This window comes from Melopsittacus undulatus, chromosome 3, assembly GCF_012275295.1.
Source record: "Melopsittacus undulatus isolate bMelUnd1 chromosome 3, bMelUnd1.mat.Z, whole genome shotgun sequence".
Lineage (NCBI taxonomy): Eukaryota > Metazoa > Chordata > Aves > Psittaciformes > Psittaculidae > Melopsittacus > Melopsittacus undulatus.
This window is the reverse complement of record NC_047529.1, coordinates 10,704,935-10,723,397: the sequence shown is the minus strand read 5'-3', so window position 1 is coordinate 10,723,397 and position 18,463 is coordinate 10,704,935. Positions and strand designations below refer to the sequence as shown.

The window sequence follows — 18,463 nt, the reverse complement described above, 5'->3', positions numbered from 1 at the left end:
GGCTCAAATGAGCACGACCAGACTCTCCGCTTTATAAAGTTTCATTTTATTCCCTTCTCCTCCAGCATGCAAAGGGGAATTGTGAAAACATTTTCCCCCAGTTTCCATAAATCCCTTTATTCATTCTAGCAAGGAGGTGGTATCTTTTAGACCAACTGATAGAGCTGGTAAAAACAGACATGCTTTCAGACTTGCAAGCCTTTCTCTGGGTTTCCATAAAGGAGTTTTATAGCTTCTGACCACCAGAGCTTAAGACAACTTTGCTTGTTTGCTCTTTACAGGTCAAATCATCTCTTTTCTCCTTCAATCAGCAGTTTCATGCATACATTTAAGAGATCAGTGTTGTACTTCTTAAGATCTTAAGATACTGAATAACGTTACAAAGTCAGGCTGTACCATGCCAGCATTTGATCTAGCCGAGGTCTGTTCATCTCAAACTTTGTTCCTAGCCTTTTCAGCTGAAGTTCCTGCTGGGAAAAGGAAAACACCAAACTTAACAGATCAGGCTGGCCAAAGATCAGTACAAAAGGAGACAGACCCACACCTTCCCAAGTGGCAGAAGACAGAGTTGGCCTACCAAGTCCTATGGCCATAATGGGACAGTCAGCCAACAACAAGCCACCAAAACAGGAGACTGGACAGGCAGTGACAGACGGTCATGTCCATGGAGGGTCTTCCGGGCATCCATTTTGGCTGAGCAGCAGTCCCAGCCAGATGTATTTCTGCTGTATTTCCATCTGTCTGCCAGCAAGCATCATTTTGGGGCCAAGCGCTAAGAGTTGAGATGGGATGTCACTCTGTTGTTGTTTTAATAAAGGGTGTTGCAGGGTTTTGGTATGCAAGTTAGTTTTCAATGTTACTGAGTTATGTGGAACCAGAAAGCTATTGAAAGGCAACAGAAAAACTGCATTTAGCCAGGGATTGGAAGGGGGGGAGTTGCTTGGAGATCTTCCCCAGTATTACCCACCAGCTGGCTCCAGGTCTGGCAGACCCAGACCCAAAAGCTGAACCACTGCTGCTGCGAAAGCTTCAACTTGCTTTTTTGCCCATTTAGGGCGATTGCACGCGCCTCAGAGCCAGCAAAACCCTAGCATTGTCTGGAAGTTGGCTTTTCTTAATTGAAAAACAAAAGTTAATATATATTTGTATGTCATTTAGCTGCCTGTTATTGGCTCTGCATCCTCTTCAGACAGAGCTGGGGGAAAAAAGTACAGCTGGGGTTCAACAGAAGAGATAATCAGCCTGGAGCGGGTGGTTCTCTGGAGTCACCCATCATAGATTAAACACAGCAAAGCTTGTGCAATGCCTGACTATGACTCTGAGCCCACTCAGTGATGAATCCTTCACTCTCCAGAGGACAGAGGTACACACACACTGTGAGAGAAGTAACGTGTTTATCAGTTGTACTTAGGACATTATACCTTGTCTCTGTTGGACTGTTTCTGAAGTCTTTAATAATTGGGAATTTGCCATAGAGAAGCACTAGGTGTGTAAAAATGAAGGATAAAAGTGATTTGGTTATCTTGCCAATAATAAAAATACCCTTTAATGTAAATTCTCAAAGGCTTTTAATAGTTTAGTTTGCCTCTCAAGACTGAGGGCTTTTCTTGGAACTCAATTCCACAACCCACTAGTCCCTCCCCACTCATCAAGGCAGGCAGGAAGGGGAAAAAAGAAAGAGGAACTGAACACCAAGAGGGACAGCAGCAGAAAAGGGGGTTTAGTAAGTCCTATCACCTGGTCTAGAGGATGAACAGCAGTACAGGGGGGTCAGTTTTAGAATGAACGCCACATTGCTCAAAAACGTAAAAGCATCAAGCCTCAGAGGCCACAGGTCACTATTGCCCCCATCACAGCCCAGTGCTGACAGGCAGACATGAACAGGATGGGCTTGTGTGAGAAATGGAGTTTAAAGCAGGACCAGTTACTTTCCATAATCCTGGGTAATTAAAACAGAAGCGGGGAGACAGAGGACATATACAAGAGTTGACAGAATGTAAGTAAAATACTGCTTCACACACACGTGCACAGGAAAAATGAAACACAAAAGACCCCATAAAAGCCTCCTGAACCACAAACGAAGTACTGAATTTGCACATTTCATTCCCAAAACAAAGTTTCCCAAACCTCAGGTGCAAATGAACCTCACCAGGGTTTAGTAGAGTCTCTAGCCAGTAAATTAAGCACTTTCTGTGTCACTTCTGGCACATGAAGTATTATTTTCCTCTCCTCCATCCCTCACTCCTCATCCTTGAGGGTTGCACTGGCTGTATCCTGGCCCAACCATAGTCAATGAGTGTTCTGTTACTGACTTCAGCAGGATCAGGATTTGGCATAGGTAGCTGCAGGACCAAAATTAAAAGGCCTTTTGTGCCAACTTGGTTCAACCTGCAAGTTGAGAGCTGGATTCTTTCAGGTAGCAAAGGCAGGTTGGGCCTGCCATAGGACATTTCAGTGCTGCCAGAGCCTAAGGGACCACCTGCACTTGTAACCAGCCCTTATGACTTCAAAGTATCTGCTCCCTAGAACTAGGGAGGCAAACCTCTCTCTCCCTGTGCCTGTTTCCACTTCCCCAAGGCCATGGCAGAGTGGCTGGCATCTCAGATAGACCCCCTTGGAGCAGGACCACAGGCTTACCCACCTCAGCACGATGCTCTTTAGCCTGTAGGATCCTGGCAAAGCAGAGCAAACCTGCCCTGGCAGCTGGGAGCTGGCCTGCCCTCCGAGAGCACAGGCATCCTCCTCCCATTCAACACTGGAAAGGAAGAGAAACAGCGGAGGGGAACGCCAGGATAAATCTGGCACCCTCTCCCAGCCTCGCCTAGCACAAGGAAAGCTGAACAGCCCAGGTGCCGAGCTTTTAACTGCAGGCCTGGAGGGAAAGAATCAGCAGCGTGGACTTTGGGAGGCGACAGCCACAGCGTGATGAAAACCCCCATCCCTGAAGATCTCCTCTGTTGACACTGGGGTCTTTAAATCCTGGCTCGGCAGCATCCCTGGGAGCCAGGACAGTGTGTACCACATACAGCTACACTCGCGGTGCTGCAGCTGGCTCGCAGCACGCGCTGATGGATGCTGTGGGGTTTGCTCCTGCCTCTTTTTCCCCCTCTCATTTCTTTTTCCAAGGCTGCTCCTCAGGATCTGATGCAGATTTGACTTGCTCGAGTACAACGCATCCATATTGCCTGGCTGGAGACGACTCCTGGCAGCCACTGCCTGGTAAGAACTGGGTCTCGTGTCACACGTGAGTTAGGAAACAACACCCCAAAACAAGAGGAATGGAGCTGTGATGAGGTTTGTGTCCTCTCCACACCCAGAGCTCAGACATTCCCCATTTAAAAGGTTTGTTTTCCCCAACACTTACATTTTATACTCGCTCTGGCTGCCTTCTTTCTTTCTTTTTTTTCTAACCAAGTGAGGTTTAATAAGCACTTACAAAAGTCTCCTTTACAGCTATATCAAAAAATTGGCCTCCTGGGTAGCTCTGTGCTTCCAGAGAGTACAGGGAATTGTTTTTATGTTCACAAACCCTCACTGCAAGGCTGCTGGTGCCAGCAGTAACTGTAAGCGGCAGGAATTTCTCACATGTATTTTATAGGGACCTAACTCTTCCCATCTCCTGTGGTGGATGGGTGGACCTTGGCTCTTCCAGAAGAAGCAGAGAGGCAAGCAAAGCTGCTCAACACCCCACTGCTGCATTTAGCAAGAAAGGCAGCTTCCCTCTCCCTGTGGAAGCAGAGCCTTTAGGCATTCACAAGTGAAGACTGGGGGAGAGCAATCAGCAAGCTGAGTGTCCTAGGTCTTCTCTAGCCTTGAATTAAAAACCAAAGGAGGAAACCATAGTGAGTGACTTTCAGAGGCCAATCTAAGCAGGAATTAGTTAGGGACTGTGCAAGGAAACCTCCTGGACACATCAGAGGAAGCTCAGACTCTTATCTGAGGAGCATCTAAAGTCACGCAGCTCTCAATAGGGGTTGACTTTGGTGCTCGGAGCCTGGAATCCCCAAGTCCCCGAAGGAGTGTCCATGTTAATGAGGCAGTAAGGTGAAGCCTCCGCTAGCAAATAAGCAATGCAATTATAAAGCCAGTCAATAGTGTAACGCCAGCCAACGTGTTCCAGCGATATTTTGAAACTGTAATCTGATCCTACTGTTTCCATCCTCGTGCCTTGCCTGCTCTCCCTTGTTGCATACTGTACTATTTGAGGCCCAGAGGGCAAAGCAAGCGCTGGCTGTTTGTTAATGATCAGAAACTGCGTTCCGAGCGAGAGGCTGCCTGCGCCGCCCACTGCACTTTCTTGATAGTTCCTTCAACTCGCAGCCTGCACAAGCCCTGTAGAAGGCTTCTCTGCACAACAAAAGTGAGCAAAACAACCCCAAAACACGACTACAAACTCCACTTCTGCCTTCGGTTTCCAGCTCCCTTTTACCGCGCTAAAAAAAGGCAAAGCCGCAGTCTAAGGCAATCTCCAACTCTGCAGTGTGTTAAGTCTTGCAGGAAACATATGCTTCTATTAAATTGGAAACAGCTTCTAATGCTGTCAGTTTGCTAAATGTAACACGTTCCCTTGGAAGAAGTGGAGCAGTTTTAATGTTTTTGACTAACTGCACACACCAAACAGAGTATGTCTGATAAAGCTGGAATGGGCTCCAATAAATATAGCTTAGAATAAATTACTGCCTCATTAAGTAATTGTTTGGAAAAAGGAGAGCAGGTTTTCCAGATTATAGCTGTGTTATTAAGGGTGTTTATAATATTAGGAATTCTATCAGGGTAGCAGAACATAATGCAAGTTTAAATCAGACGAGCACTTGTTAGCTTGTTAAACCATTAAAGCCTACCCTGGCAGAATGAGAAGGCGAACAAGACAGCACAGGTCCTGTGCATGGAAAGCTAGGCAGGCACACTGCAAACCAGCAGTGAGGCTGAGGAGCAGGCTCTGAGCAACTCTTGACAACGTATTTTCTGTACAAAGCAAGGGGGGATGCAGCTTTGTAACGTACCTGGGCTAGAAAACATTTATCCAAAACAGGGTTTATTCATGTACAGGAAGGCAGTTGTCTTTACTGGAAGAAAAGAACAGGTTTGGATTGCCCAGACCTTTCTACCTCAGAGGTCTCACACAGCCAAAATGTCATTCTCACATGTCCTGCTTCAGACAGGACTTCTCATCAGCATCTTTACAATAGCAGCCATCAGATGCAAACAAGACCCCAGGCCATTTTTTTTTGTCTTTTCCTTAACTGGAAGCTTTATGAAACAAGCCTTCTACAACTGCTAATGCCACCTCAGCCCTTCGCAGGCCTAGTGCAGATGCAGTCCCGTTGACCACCAACTACAGCAGTACCTGCTTTGAGCCAGACTGGGGTGCAGGATTCCCCCTTCCCACTCCCAGGAGCTGTTTTATTAGGGTTCATCATTGGGGGGAAGAGAGGTTTATGGTAGGATGGCAAAGCTGCCCTCTCCTTGGGTCACCTTTGTGCCCAGTCCTCTTTGTACCCTTGCCCAGGATGACTGCATGCACCAACAGTGCCCGTGTCACCACAACAGCCTGGCTGATGCTGAGAGGTTCTTCAGAGAACCACCCAAATGAGCTGGGCTATTGTGAAGTTTGGGTCTCCACATGGCAACCTGCTGAGCATGGATCAAATTGTCCTGTGCTGTGTACACACAGGGGGCTAAGCAACTCTGCTGGCCAGTATCAAAAGCTCAAGGACCAGAAGGAGCTGCATTACACACCTGGGCATCAGGAGTAGGAAATCAGAGCTGCAGTAAAGAAAACCAGGCACAGCACTAGGCCAGATCCTGTGACTTTACTACATGATTAGTCGATTATTCAGCAGACTCTGCTTGTTGTCACCCGAAAAATATGTGAGGGCTTCTATGCACAAGCCTCCCTGGATCAGGCAGGAAGCTCCCCCTGCTCCATTATCATGGTTTCTTTCCACAAGTCCAGCACCCTGGGCTTCCTTGCACAGGAGTAGGAGACGCCGGTCCCGCAAGCAGGATCACAGCACAATGAGGTTTCCCCACCAGCAGGCAAGGAGCCACGCCAGAGCCGGTGCACACAGCTCCATGCTGGAAGAACCAGAGCCATAATCTCTTCAAGCAGTGGAGCAGCAGCAATTAAGATGACTGTGTACTGCTCCAGGGCCCAATTCAGCCAAGGGCTGCCTGCCTTCCATTGCTTCCCACTGCAGAGCCAGCAGGCATCAGTGCAGCAAAAGCGGTGGCTAAAAAGAGGCACCTTACTTGTAAATTAAATTCAGAACAATGTGAAAGAGCCACAGAGACACTGGTAAGTGACACAGGCTAGCAAACACACGCTCCCTTTTCACTGCTAAAATTACACGCCTGTAATGACAAGATGCTACTGGTCAGACTCTAAGGGAGAATGATGAAATAGCAACACCGGCTACGCACCCCTCCTCCCCTGCACCGTCGCCCTGAACAATAGATTACAGCAACACTGTGTTGTATTGTACAAGACATCTCTATTGGCACACGCATGTCACCGTCTAGCTGGTATGCTTAGTGGATGGAGGGACTGAGTACTGTAGGCCCATCTTCCCTGGATGTGTATAATTCCTACAAAGGTTAATGAGAATTGTGTGTGCATCCAAGAGAGATGAGACCCCTTTGTGTATAATAAGAGTTTCTTTCACATGTGTATAATTACTTGGATTGAGTCCTTGCTTTCAAGTGTATCTTTTCCCCAAAGATACCTTGTTTTTCCCCTTTGTCACAGACCCTTAACAAACACATGAGGGGGGGAAAAATACCCATGCTACTGTGGAAAGAATTGAATGGTTTGCCAAAAAGTAGGTTATTGCTCTGAAAACAGTGCTGAATAAATTATCACAGTCAAACTGAAAAGCAACGAATGGCAGGGGGAAGAAGAGGAGAGGAAAAAACCACCTCTATAAAGAAATGTATACTGCAAAACACAACACACATCCCAGCAATGACAAGTCATTTTAGCTTCTGGGCTGCAGATTTTATTTGCTAACCAGTTTCTTGCCACTGAGAGTTAAAAGTAGAGAAAAGGAAGGTGTTTCCCTGGCATATTTATAATGCAACTATACAGTATATGAGTTGTTTTCAATGTTTTTGCTTAAACGAAGTGAAAGCAGCCCTGCAAAAAAGTATATTCTGTGAGAAAGCACCCACTGAAAACAAAACACACACAAAGAAGGCAGTCAAAGTTTGACAAGGAAGTTTGCTAAGATGGTGTCAAGTGCTGTTGGACAAGATGGTAACTGCTGGCCCTTCAGTCCAGCACAGGCGCTTGCTGGAATACAGCATGTTTTCCACATCCTGCAAAGGAGCCTTCTGAAAACTGATAAAGGGAACTTTGGCCAGCCTTGAGCCATTCTCAACCTGCAACAGCTACAAGTTAAGAGATGAAAGAGGTCCCATTTTTCATGGCACCTGCTTGATTTCACAATAAAAACTACTACACCAAAGCCATACCCTAAAAAAACAGCACCATGGGATCAACCTTTAATGTGTAGCAATTTAAACATGCTCAAATAAATCTTTTAAACTTATATGGGGGCACCCTTTTAAATGGCATTTTTTAACAGCATATGTATTAAATCTGTATTTCAAAGCAGGCTTTATACAGGTCAATTAACATTAAACAAACGAAGTCTTTGGAAATGGAAAGTGGAAAATACAGAGGAGAAGAGATCAGGAAACTGAAACTAAATGTCCTAAACTTCGTTTCATATTCAGTCAGGCACAACCCATTCAGCTCACCCAAGATAGTATTACACTGATTTTCCCCACAATTAAGACCCGCCTCATAGTACATATGTATCATGTATGTTCCACTGCCAGAGAGGGGAAGCACAGCAGCAACAGGAAGCTTTACACTGCACATTACACACACAGAAAATATTCTCTCTCTTCCACTCATTCACAAGTTATTTGTGGAATACTTTAGTTAGAGGAGGAAAGGGGAAGGGTTGTTTAGAAGAGCCGATTCTGCCAAACAGATGGAGTAGGAGGGTAAGGGAGAGTGTGAGCTGGATCACAGAAGGGTAACCTAAGCAGGTTATTGTACCCCTGGGACAGCCAGCAGAGTACCCTGCTCAAAATCCCTTTGACCACAGCACAGAGTAATAAAGTGTAAGTCACTCCTCCTACACAGGGATGGGTGAAGGCACAAGAACAACCAGCCACAAATCATTCTATGCCAAAAAAGCTTAAATAGAGTGGCTTCTCTCTCACATGCACACACAGACAGCGGTAAGAAAGCAAAACGTTACCACTGTTTAAAGAAAAAAAAAGACCTTGTGGTTTGCGCATGAACGCCAGCCTCCTATCTTGATGAAATTTGTATTTAAAATCTATGCAAATGATATGCATGCACGTGTACATGTATCCATTAAATGCTTCTTCCAAGGGGGAAACGGTGCCTGTAAAAACACATGAAAAGTAAAGAGTTTGTGGAGGCACCGGAAGATGATGATGATGTATTTCTGCATTAGGTTTTAAAACTTCATTTCGCAGCTACCTGAAGTTAAGACAAAGCTGCCTTTAGGCATCTCAAACTAGTCAGACCTGCTGTAGCAGTTGCACAGTCTGCTTCAAATATGCCCTCCACGCTCCTTTCAACCTCCACCCCAACATATATCCGCATAGTTTACCTCCAATCATGGGTGGTTCTTTCTATAGCGCAGTTCACTCAAGCTTATTGCCTGGCATGACAGGAGAGTTTTACAGAGTAATGTTACGGGCTGCTATAAGAAACTGTATGAAAACAGCTGACAATTGTCACGTTTCCATTAGAGGCAAGCATGGCTCACACAGCACAAGGGTTTTCCAGGGGGATGGAAAAATCTAGGATCAAGAAAACAGCCTAATTTGTTACAGATCATCCAAGCAAGTTTTAGGGCGAGTTTAGCTCTTTCCACCACCTCTGGGTTCCTTTGAAAAGGGAACTTCTTTCTTCTGCTACTCCCATATACTGCCCAGTTTTAAAAATAACATTAAAAGGAAGCAACGCACATTTGCACTTTAGTCTTTGTATTCTGCCTTATTAAGAATACAATTTTTCTTCTAACTTCACTAGAAAAAGAAGCTGTCAGATGAAATCCAACACATCTTACTGGTGTGAAAACTAAGTAAACAGGCTTTGGCTGCTAATAATTACACAGACTTGAGACTCGTGTCATTCAACGCCACTTAAAATTCAATTCCAGGAGGAATATTAACAAGAAATTCCTCTTTAAGCCCCCTGCTCCTCAAAACACTGATCATGTCATAGAGGTTGGGAACTTCAGATGTTCTATGGCAACACCTATAGTTTTATGTACCAGGCAGCATACTGAACCCAGCCCCTTATTTGGAAGAATAATGGTCTGAGCTTGCCTAACGCAGGACTCTGAGCACGGGTTTTATATCACTGTAGCAGCCTGAATCCACACTCACTCTGATGTGGAGGTAGCTGCTGTCTCACTTGAGCTTGCAGAGTCCCTGCCCTCAAAGAAGGGACACGTGAAAACTAAAATCTTGCTGTTTGGTGACGTGACAGCTCCTCCTGTCCTTTCAAGTCATCTTACTCCTCCATCACCATGTAAAGCTGCTTCTGAAGACCAATGAGGCTGTACCACCAGCTACCCAATGCCCCTGCAGACTGCCCCAACTCTCCCGTGGAAATGCCCCTCAAAACAGCTCTTCCCCACTCAGGAATTCCCCTCCGTGCAGGAGGAATCTCCCAACCGCAGGTTTAGTGCCTCTTCACAGCTCCTTCTGGCCACTTCGAAATGACACCGAGCATCTGACACGTTCATCAGGAGCCATCAGTGCAGCAAAGGTCACTGTGCAGTTTCTATTCTACACAATGACACACCATTTCACTCCCATGCAGCACCAAGACTGAGGGTAGGGACCCTGCTGGGATGGATGCTGTACAGCCACAGCACACACAGGCTCGTTGCTTCCACAAAACCTCTGCCACACGTTTCTGGGTTCTGTTTTGCTTGACTTCAGCTCATCCAACACCAAAAGTGAGCCCTGCATTTGCAGGGCTTTCCTTCCCCACTTGTGGTGAACACTCAGCATTGTTATCTTATTTTTTGTTATAGTGTTTGCATTGGTAATGCTGAGCAAACCTGAAGCCTCCACTACAGCAAACACAAAAAATAAGACTTTGTTTAGAGAAGAATTAAAGAACTAACACATGTTGGGGGGGGGGCTCTCCATTTACAGAAAACAGGCACTTACTCCTCACAGCACAGTTGCCCTGCCTGATCGAATTTAGAAATGCAACCAATGGCACAAAACATGCAATTATAACCCCCTGAAGCAAATGAGTGCTGTTCTGAGATTGGCAAATGCCATTTTCTACAAGCCATTAATTAGCAGGAGATTCATCTACGCTAAAGATCTGTGCTTATTGCCAACCTGCTTGCATTTAAGCTGGACCTTGCTCTCTCCTTTGGAACACTCCTGATCTTTGGACTTGGTAGCTGAGAGTTGCCTTTTCTGGCACTGATTTGGGTGCCTGTTATAAGGAACTGTTGCAACTGGAGCTGTCTCTTCATGAACTCGTTACACATATAAAGTGGAGTAAAAAGACAGTGCCTCTCCTGCTATCCAGCCCTTATAAAAGTAGATCAGCAGAAGACTACTTACACTTTCAAAGTACTGCATTCCCCTTGCTTGACAGATTACACTTTAAGATGTTACATAAAAGCAAAAATAGTCACAAGTATTTTGGATCACCTGTCTAGTGTTAGCACTGCTGGAGACGAACTGTGCCAGGAGTGGTTTACATCAGCGTGAAAAAAGAAGTCAGAGTTCCTAAAAAAATTCTTTTTCTCCATGAATTATTTATTGGAAAAATAAAAGCAGCTTCTGTAAATGATGGCAAAATCCCCTTCAAAACAGATATTGCATAAGATCTGTTGTACTTCATGGAAGCCAGGAAAAAATACAAGACTATGAAATTTGATGTTTTCCTTGATATTAGGACATTATTTCAAACTCCTCAATGCCTCTCAGGCAGACAGTTCGAGTGCTTGGATTATTTACATTATTACTTCCACCAAAACACAGAGAAACTCCTTATTTCATCTTTCCCATTAAAAAGAACAGGTGTGTAAAGGAATACAATTACAATCCTTTATAAATCAGCACCTACAGACACATTTAATGCTCTTTTTAAGACTGCTGCTCCTACAGACAAAACCTGAAGTACCTACGGCTAGCAAGTTTTCTTTCTGTTTGTTTTAACCAGCTTCAGAGAATAAGAAATCAGCTTGACAGGAAAATCAAAGCAGCGTTTTAACATGCACAAAGTCTAGCTTCATTCGTTAGCAGTCCAATCCAGTTCCTGCAGGAAAGGAGTGGGTGGTTTTTGCTACCAACTTAAATGGAAGTAGGATCAGTCACGAAAGGAGGAAGAGCCATAGCTGTTACGTTAGATGCTGCAATACTTGCCTGGACAATGGAAGGATTCCCTAGGACACATTCTGGGATACCTGTCTGGCAGCACAAACGGCAAATCTTCCTCCCATCTCCTACTACCACCACCACTAGCTCATTATGGTAAATCAGATTCCAGAGATACCATCTTATTATGTAAAAAACGTATGCATTTTAACTTCAAGCAGAAAGGGCTACTTTCAGTTTACCTTGCTTAATCGACTGCTTCATTTCTACAGCAATTTAAGCGCAAGCAGCAGCAACTTTTAAGAAAGCAGTTAATTCCTACAGTTCTTTTTATCACTTGAAAGCTTCCCGTGCACTTAGGTGGAAAATGAGGTGCTTCAGTCAATTTCGTACCCTGCGAGAAGCCCGTAAGACACAGACACCTTCATCATCCGTGCAGCTGAAAACCCCAAAAGACATCAGAATAAAGAGGTAGGAAGCGTTATTTCAACTCGCACAAACAGAACTGTTTATTCCATTCGAGAGACACGAGCATAAAACTGTTGTTAGGGGGCAGCCAAGCCCTCTACCACCATTGTTTGAGCAATAGCGTGCTCTCCGGTGGCCAGATCCAGCACCCACACTGACGGCAGCGAGAGCCACCCCGCTGACTTCACCGGGCGCTAGCTGAATCTGCCTGGACTTTTCCTGATCCCGGGAGCTTTGGGCTTGTCTGGACACAGACTGACACACGCAACAGCTCTGGTGTGCTGCGTTGAAGTTGGGGTGAAGGGGATGACAGTCTTCCTTCCCCCCCACCCCCGATGGAGATGAATTGGGCAGATTCGCTTTCTTTTACACGGGCAGCTGACCCATAGCTGTAAATCAGCCACCAAGGGGTCCCAGGGGGCAGCAGGCAAACCTCTCCCGAGATTCCCAACGCAAGCGGCTCTGGGTTTCCCAGTTGTGCCTCACAAAACGCAAGGAATGACAGCAGGTAACCGCACTCCTCTTTTCACGCTTAAACAGAACGTACCTTCCCAGATCCTGACACACTGACACGAATAAAAGGAGCAAACGCTTCTAAATGAAAGCGGCACCGCAAAAGGACCTTTTCCAAGTATTCCCCCATCCTGAAGGAAATCCCAATGAACGGGGGGGGAAGATTGCCATTGCTTCTAAAAGCACCCTAAACGCCTGTTTCTCCGTTTTGGCGGTGCTCCCAAGGAGGAGGGCACAGCCACGCTAATTCCTGCCCTGCTGCCGCCCCAACACCAACCCTGGAAGGGTCCGGCCAGCGGGGCCATATGTCAGCTTCGCTCCCGCGGAGTCGCAGCCTCCCCCCCCAGGCCCTTCTAGCCCTCCCGGCCCCACAGCACGCACTTTTAGGGGTACCCCGAAGCCCCCGCTGCTCTTGCTGGGTAAAGGGAGCACGGCTGCAGCTCCGAGGCGCACCCGTTCACTTACCGGGGTAAGGCTTCGAGTCGGGTGTAGCACGGCTCTTCCGAGCACAACCTCCCGCACTACCGGGGCCGGCACAGCAGCCCCGATCAAAAGTATATTCCAACTCCACGCACGCACCTGCTCCAGCCCCGGGATCCCCGCACATCGGCGGGGGAAGGAGGAAGGGGGATGTAGTATTTTAAGGATCAGCTCTCCCTCCTCTGCTCATCTCAGCACGGAGGAGAGGGGGAGGACGCCCGCCCGGGCACGGATTTGAAGGTAGAGATAAAACCAGCCCCGATGACTCGCAAAGCCGAGGTGGGGGTCGCGGCCCCCCGCTCCCCCCTTGCCGCCCCCCGGCCCTACTCACCACATGCAGCTCCACCTGAGAACTAACGCATGGAGGGGAGGGGAGGTCGCAAACTCTCGCCCTAGAGCAGCTCCATATGTCGCTCCCTCGCCGCGCCGCTCCGGGGAGGGGCCGGGTGGGATGCGGAGGAGAACGAGGAGGAGGAGGAGGAGGAGGAGAAGAAGGAGGCAAAGGAGGAGGTGGCAGGCGCAGGCGGCGTGAGGATTTAAGCCTCCGCTCTGCCCCGGCGGCTGCGATCACGCAGCATTATACAATGGAGGAGGAGGAGAGGGAGGAGGCACCAGCCCCGGCTCCCAGCACTTGCCGCCAGCACTGACGACAGGGGCGGCTCCGGCGAGCTCCTCGCCCTCCGGCCCGCGTTAAAGCCCCGCCTCGGCCCCGGCCTTCCTCCCCCCGCATCCCCCGCTGCTGCTGCTCCTCCTCCTCCCGGCTCCCTGCGCTGCCCATCCGTGCCCCGGCCGCGGGGGTTCCCGGGGAGGGCCGGCCCGGCACAAAGGCGGGTGCCAGCGCGCCCCGACCGCAAATATGACAAGTATCCCTGCGATCCCCGGCCAGGACCCCGGCGCTGGCCCCCGGGTCGGACCGGTCATACCCCCCTTCCCCAGCCATCGCCCGGTCGGTCCAAGCGGAGCGGGGAGGGATGCAGGAAAGCCGGGGCGCTGCCGGCCGCCCCCCGCCCCGGGAGCTCACCTGGGAGCCGAGGGAGGCGGCGCCCCCCTCCGCGGGATCCTCGGTGCTAATTTGGGCTGTGCAGGCACCACCGAAGCACAAAAATGAGGCCAAACGGAGATGCTGGAGCGCACGAAGCCTTGGGGGAAGGGAGTGAGAGCTCGGCACCAGGCGCTGTCTGGAAAGAAGATGATTATTTTAAGTTACCTCCGATGATTGTGTTTGGAAAGGGGCTGTAATCCCAGCCGGCGATGCGAACACCTTCCAGTTTTGGCTGCAGCCCCAAAGGCATCTCGGATCATTACCAGCCTTTGATGTCCCACTAAAGCGGTTGTATTTCGGGACAATAAAGCTTTAAGACCTAACATAAAGGCGATTATTAGTCATTAATATCACGACTCGTTTAGGTATTATGCTCAAAATGGCCTGTAACGATTCGCGATCAATCAAGCTGATGTTCTTGTTCGAAATTAAGTTCCATTTTCAGCTAGAAAACTGAAAAGGAAAAGATACTTTTAGAGGGAAGATTTCCTTAACCTGGAAATTGTATCTGTCAAAAATCCCCAACGGGGAAAAAAAAACCCTAGTGAATCTGACAAAACAGGAAGAGATAAAGTGATGATTTTATGGATTCTTAAAATGACAATTGAAAAGACCCCATCTAAGTTGAGTTTTAAACACCAAGACTGCTATTTCACATAATACTCTGCTGAAGTCACTGCGATGGGATGAAAGAGTATCACATCTAAAACCCACCCTTTGACTTGGCCACTTCTGAAGGCCTGGGCACCCCTTTCTCTTCCACTCCTGCTATCAGCCATTCCTTTGAGGAGATCCAAATTCTCTCAGCCTCCCTTTGCCTGCAGTAAAGAGGGAGCCCGGAACCAGATCTGCAAAGCAATTCACGAACCATTTACTGCCTTTTGACGAGTGACTTACGAATTGCTCTGGAGCTGGCAAAAATTAAAACCAGAATTTCCCCCGGCTGGATGCTTTCCAGCAGCAAGGCTCTGAAATGTGGTCCTTCTACTCAAGGAAACAAACCTCTTGAAATTACAAGAGTCATACTAAAAATTACTAAATCGAAGGAAAAGATTCCTTTTGTTTCAGGCCTGACCGGTGCCTGTTCAGTGGGCTCCAGCCTACTCAAAAGCCACCCAGAGTATTTGTAATACCTGTACATGTTTAGTGATAGGAGGAAGAGGAATAGCTCTAAAATGAAGGAGATTTAGGTTAGACATCAGACCCCGTGAGGGTGCTGAGGCCCTGGCACAGGGTGCCCATTGAAGCTGTGGCTGCCCCATCCCTGGCAGTGTTCAAAGCCAGGTTGGACACAGGGGCTTGGAGCAACCTGGTCTAGTAGAAGGTGATCCTGCCAGTGGCAAGGGGTGGAACTGGAGGAGCTTTAAGGTCCCTTCAACCCAAACTATTCTATGGTTTTTGGCAGGGGTTTTTCTTTCTGCATGCTGGATCAATTGAATTTCAGGGCCACATTCTGCCCTGCTTCACACCAGATTTGTAAGACAGCAGGATCTGGCATTGCGTAACCACTCTATGGATGCACCCAGCTGAACCTTCCGGAGCTCAAAGTCCGCAGCAGGTTTGCAGTCCCAGTGCCTGGGTGTGTGCACACTATCACCAGCACCATAGGCACAACCACAAACATTTGCTAAATAAGCAGCTGGGCTCCAGTCCGATATCCATGGCCCTGATCTTGCCATGTTACACTCAGCAGTAAAAAGCCTGAGCCTGCATCGTCTGTTTTAAATGCTTCTGACTTTGTTCGGTTGCTCCAATTTTACATGAGCATAAGAGAAAACTCACCGCCCCTTCTGTTTCCTACTGTAACTCCCCTGGGCCTTTCTTGGCAGGAGTTTATAGTCACGCTGTAACTTGGATTATTCCTGCGAACACAACTAGTACAACCTGCATCCACACTGAAGCACTCTCAGCTGAGCATAGGTCACAATACTGATCAATACGAGTAGAGCTCCTTCCTCTGTCTCGCACACAGCAGAGGCTCCATCGTGGCGGGATGAGGTTAGGCTATGCAAGGTGAATAATCCTACAACTGCCTGATTGCCTCCTACCCGATTTAACGAGACCTTTCTGGCCACAAAACTCTGTTCTTGGGGATGATCTTAAGGTCCTTTCCAACCCTAACAATTCTATGATTCTGTGATTCTGCAGCTCCAGAGTGATCTGACCAGAAGGTATCTGCAAGGCCCAAATACAGTTTGCTCAAACACGTTAGTAAGCACAGAGATAGAGCCTGCAACTGAGCCACGAAACGCTGTACAAGGAAGTGTGTTGGCAGAGGAAAGAGCCTGCAGGAGAGGGGAAAAAGTCTGAGTGTCTGCGAGGAAGAGCTACCCAAAAGGTATCCCGTTTGGAACGGTGCTTCCTGATGAGCAGTAGCACAGATGTAATTTTGCAGTCATAGCCTTGACACAGGCCCTCGCCTGTGAAGGCCACACACTGAAAGAGAAGGAGCCTGACTGCATTTTTCTACAGTGGTACTGACCTGATATGGGGCACAAGCAGTCTAAGCACAGCCTTGTCTGTGAGCTAGGATAGTCAAAGCTTGCCTGATTAAGGCCATGTTGTCTCCTGTACATCATCCCAAAACCCTTCTGTGTTAAAGATAAACAAATGAAATAACAAAGACTGGAAAGACTTGGAGGGGGGAAACAAGCACCAGACTTCATAGGGCAGTTCATCAGAACTGCTCTGGACTTTTAGGTAATCTCTGCCTATCAACACGTGTGCTAATTAGGAAAGAGCAGCAACATTTGGTGTGCTGGAACGTCGACATCTCTCATGTTTTTCAAGTAAAGAGGCAGTGAACTGCTTCCTATGTTTCTAATTGTATCCTTGGCCTTTTTCTTTCTAATTGCAGTACACATTAACACTGAGATTTCATCGGGTAATTGTATAACACATCTTCATTTTCTCCCTGGATGTTTTTGCTGCAGTGCATGCAGGAGCTGGCAGGCAAATACCCAGTATTGCCCCCAGAGCACACAACTGTTTGTAGATAAAGACCCCACCATCACCTGTAACTTGTGGCCAGGAGAGCCAATAGTACCCTGGGGTGTACTGGGAGTAGTGTGGCCAGCAGGTTGAAGGAGATGATCCTCACCCTCTACTTGACCCTGGTGAGACCACATCTGGAGTTCTCTCTCCTCAGTACAAGAAAAACAAGGAGCTACTGGAGAGGGTCCAGCCAAGGGCCACAAGGATGCTCAAGAGTCTGGGGCATCTTTCTCATGAGGACAGATTGCAGGAGCTGGGCTTGTTTAGTCTGGAGAAGACTGAGAGGGGATTTCATTAATGCACATAAGTATCTCAAAGGCAGGTGACAGTAGGATGGTGCCAGATTCCTCTCCGTGGTGTCCAGTGACATGATGAGGAGCAATGGCCATAAACTACAACACAAGAGGCTCTACCTCAACACAAGGAAGAACTTCTTTATGTTGAGGGTAGCAGAGCACGGGAATAGGCTACCCAGGGAGGTTGTGGAGAACCCGCCTGGACACGTTCCTGTGTAACCTGCTCTGGGTGGCCCTGCCTTAGCAGGGGGTTGGACCTGATGATCTCCAGAGGTCCCTTCCAACCCTAATGATCCTGTGATTCTATGAAAAGCAAAACAAAGGGCCTACATACAGCCAAGGATGCTCCTTCCACCAGATCCCCACTGAGCAACAGGGGTCTTAGAGATAAGAGGAAAGCACACTACAAGCAAAGGCGTGTAGACATCAAAACCTTGTGCCATCTCCGTTCAGGCCAGCTCTGGAGTCAATACTGACCTTCTAGAGCAGGGCCCTTCTCATGCAAGGCTCAGACACAGATAAGAGCAAGGCCCTCAACAAAAACAAACTGGGGTACTGCATTACTGCAATCTGCACCTATATGTTAGCAGGGAGGAAGCTGAACCTTGAGATTTCAATTGCCTTTTTGCCTTTTTTCACTGGTGCAACTGTCCCACTGTAACAAGGCTGCCCCACACATCCCAATGCAGAGGACTCAGGTAAAAGCAAAGGAAGAAAAGCTTCCCCTTTCCCACTTCAATTTTAGCTCATTTTTTCTCCCTTTCATTTTCTGTGTTCGTTCATGTTTTTCTCCTTTAATGTTTTTGTGGCAGTAGGAAAAACACCGTTCCCTAGAATGCATAATATGCTTAATTATCATTCTCCGTTAGTTCTCTAGGAAGAGAAAAAAAACCATACAGGAGAAATCAGTTTAATTAATGAGTATGACCAAATGCAGCCTTAGTTCTAATGCAGTATCATATATTATACGTCCAGTTGGGCAGTTGATCTTACTTGGGTAAAATGAACAGAGATGCAGAAAACCAGGGAGCTCATGAATCAATATTCTCAGTGCAACTAACCCCTTTTGTACAGTTATTCTAAGCCTTCCTACAGATTTTGATGCCAGCGTCTGTTCCCAAATACTGCTTTTGGCTTCAGTAACGCAGGATCGGGCTCGTACAGTCTAGTAATAGAAAGCTGTTGCTTGGCAGTACCAAGGGTTGTGCCACATGGTAAATTCATTAAGGAATTAAGAGAAAAAAACACAACAACCTGAGCTCCAAGA

At 47.5% G+C, this 18,463-nt stretch overlaps 1 protein-coding gene across 3 annotated transcripts in view; it reads right to left on the bottom strand.

Annotated features, from left to right (window-relative positions):
- SERTAD2 (SERTA domain containing 2) overlaps positions 1-18,463 on the bottom strand; it is an 82,734-nt gene that overhangs the window by 9,145 nt on the left and 55,126 nt on the right. Inside the window, exon 2 of one of the 3 annotated variants that reach the window (XM_034060470.1) lies at positions 13,886-14,042. The exons of 1 other annotated variant lie outside the window; for it this stretch is intronic. The gene's annotated coding sequence lies outside the window, so the exon portion shown is untranslated. Of the gene's footprint in view, positions 1-13,195; positions 13,509-13,885; positions 14,043-18,463 lie in introns of those variants that run through there. One more of the 3 variants, XM_005147441.3, reaches the window with a different exon arrangement.